Source organism: Arachis ipaensis, chromosome B6, assembly GCF_059453495.1.
Source record: "Arachis ipaensis isolate K30076 ecotype BB chromosome B6, ASM5945349v1, whole genome shotgun sequence".
Taxonomy (NCBI): domain Eukaryota; kingdom Viridiplantae; phylum Streptophyta; class Magnoliopsida; order Fabales; family Fabaceae; genus Arachis; species Arachis ipaensis.
The window spans coordinates 64,310,736-64,313,550 of record NC_142441.1 but is presented as its reverse complement, the minus strand read 5'-3'; the positions used below and the strand labels follow the sequence as shown (position 1 = coordinate 64,313,550).

Sequence of the window (2,815 nt, the reverse complement as noted above, 5' to 3'; positions counted from 1 at the left end):
AGTAATTCACCTCTGCTATTGCAGGGATCTCAGGATCATAAGCTTCTTCTTCAGGAGATGCCTCTTGAGTACTGTTGGATGCAGGTTGCATTCCGTTCAGACTCTGAGAAATCATATTGACTTGCTGAGTCAATATTTTTTTCTGAGCCAATATGGCATTCAGAGTATCAATTTCAAGAACTCCCTTCTTCATAGGCGTCCCATTATTCACAGGATTCCTCTCAGAAGTGTACATGAACTGGTTATTAGTAACCATGTCAATGAGTTCTTTGAGCTTCTGCAGGCGTTTTCTTTAGGTGAATGGATCCACCTGCAGAAGTATCCAATGACATCTTAGCTAATTCAGACAGACCATCATAGAATATATCCATGATGGTCCATTCTGGAAGCATGTCAGAAGGACACTTTTTGGTCAGTCCTTTGTATCTCTCCCAAGCTTCATAGAGGGATTCACCTTCTTTCTGTCTGAAGGTCTGAAGATCCACTCTAAGCTTACTCATCTTTTGAGGAGGAAAGAACTTGGCTAAGAAAGCCTTGACCAGCTTATCCCAAGAGTTCAGGCTATTCTTAGGTTGAGAGTCCAACCATACTCTAGCCCTGTCTCTTACAGCAAAAGGGAAAAGCATGAGCCTGTAGACTTCAGGATCTACTCCATTAGTCTTAACAGTATCACATATCTACAAGAATTCAGTTAAGAACTGAAAAGGATCTTCAGATGGAAGTCCATGAAACTTGCAGTTCTGCTGCATCAGAGAAACTAATTGAGGTTTCAGCTCAAAGTTGTTTGCTCCAATGGTAGGAATGGAGATGCTTCTTTCATGTAAATTGGAATTAGGTGCAGTAAAGTCACCAAGCATTCTCCTTGCATTATTGTTGTTGGGTTCGGCTGCCATCTCCTTTACTTGTTCGAAATTTTCAATAAGGTTGTCTCTGGATTTGTTGTAATTTAGCTTCTCTTAGTTTCCTCTTCAGAGTCCTTTCAGGTTCTGGATCAGCTTCAACAAGAATGCCTTTTTCCTTGTTCCTGCTCATAAGAAAGAGAAGAGAACAAGAAAAGAAGAGGAATCCTCTATGTCACAGTAAAGAGGTTCCTTATTGTTAGTAGAAGAAGAAAAGTAATAGGGGTGAAGAAGAATGAAGAATCCAAACACAAGGGTAAGGATAGGAGCAGTGATGTGAGATGAAGAGAAGTGTTAGTAGATGAATAAATAATTAGAAGGAGATGAGGGAGAAGCATTCTCGAAAATTATTTTTGAAAAAGGATTAGTGATTTTCGAAAATAGTTTTTGAAAAAAGGTTAGTTTTCAAAAATTAAAATCAAAAATTAAAATAATTAGTTAATTAAAAAGAAATTTTTGAAAAAGAGGGAAGATATTTTCGAAAATTAGAGAGAGAGAGTTAGTTAGGTAGTTTTGAAAAAGATAAGAAACAAACAAAAAGTTAGTTAGTTAGTTGAAACAAATTTTTGAAAAGATAAGAAGTTAGGATGTTAGAAAATATATTTTGAAATCAAATTTTTGAAAAAGATAAGATAAGAAGATATTTTTGAAAAGATATGATTGAAATTAGTTTTTGAAAAAGATTTGATTTTTAAAATCACAATTAATGACTTGATTCACAAGAAATCACAAGATATGATTCTAGAACTCAAAGTTTGAATCTTTCTTAACAAGCAAGTAACAAACTTGAAATTTTTGAATCAAAACAATAATTGTTATTGTTATTTTCGAAAATTTGATATAAAAATAAGAAAAAAGATTTTTGAAAAATATTTTTAAAATTTTTGAAAATAGCTAAGAAAAATGAAAAAGATTTGAGTTTTGAAAAAGATTTTGAAAAAGATAAGATTTTTAAATTGAAAATTTGATTTGACTCATGAGAAACAACTAGATTTTTAAAAATTTTTGAAAGAATCAAATCTAATTTTCGAAATTTTGAGAGAGAAAAAGAGAAAGATATTTTTTTTATTTTTTAAATTTTTAAAGATGAGAGAGAAAAAATTAAAACATCATTTTCATGTTTTTCTCTTTTCTTTTTGGATCAAACAAGGAATGCATGCAAGAATGCTATGAATGTCAAGATGAATACCAAGAATACTTTGAAGATCATGATGAACATCAAGAACATATTTTTGAAAAATTTTTAATGCAAAGAAAACATGCAAGACACCAAACTTAGAAATCTTTCATGTTTAGACTCTATGGATGCAAAAATGCACATGTAAAACAAGAAAATATGCAAAACAAGAAAACATCAAGATCAAACAAGAAGACTTACCAAGAACAACTTGAAGATCATGAAGAACACCATGAATGCATGAGTTTTTCAAAAATTTTATGCAAATTTTAAAACATGCAATTGACACCAAACTTATAACATGACACATGACTCAAACAAGAAACACAAAAATATTTTTTTTGATTTTTTTGATTTTATGATTTTTTTTGTATTTTCTTTTAATTTTTTTCGAAAATCATTTTGAAAAAGAAAAATAAGGATTCCAAAATTTTTAATATGAATTCCAAGAATCTTACAATCTTAATCTAAAGCTCCAATCTGAGGGTTAGACATGGCTTAATAGCCAGTCAAGCTTTAGCATGAATATGGGAGTAATTCATTCAATTTTAATCCAAAACCTCTGTCCAAAAGAATTTAGACATGGTTTTATAGCCAGCCATGCTTCAACATGCTTCATGAAACTCTAGAATTCATTCTTAAAAATTCTAAAGAAAAATATATTTTTGAAAACATTTTTATTTTAGAATTTTTTTTCGAAAACAAAGGAGAAATTTTTGAAAGATTTTTTTTTTAAATT

General features: G+C 30.7%; 1 non-coding gene across 1 annotated transcript; it reads left to right on the top strand.

Annotated features, from left to right (window-relative positions):
• The first annotated feature begins 386 nt into the window (after positions 1 to 386).
• LOC148556226 (small nucleolar RNA R71) lies at positions 387 to 494 on the top strand. Its single transcript, XR_015886801.1, has one exon. It is a non-coding gene; the product is annotated as a small nucleolar RNA R71 (small nucleolar RNA).
• The last annotated feature ends 2,321 nt before the right edge of the window (positions 495 to 2,815 follow it).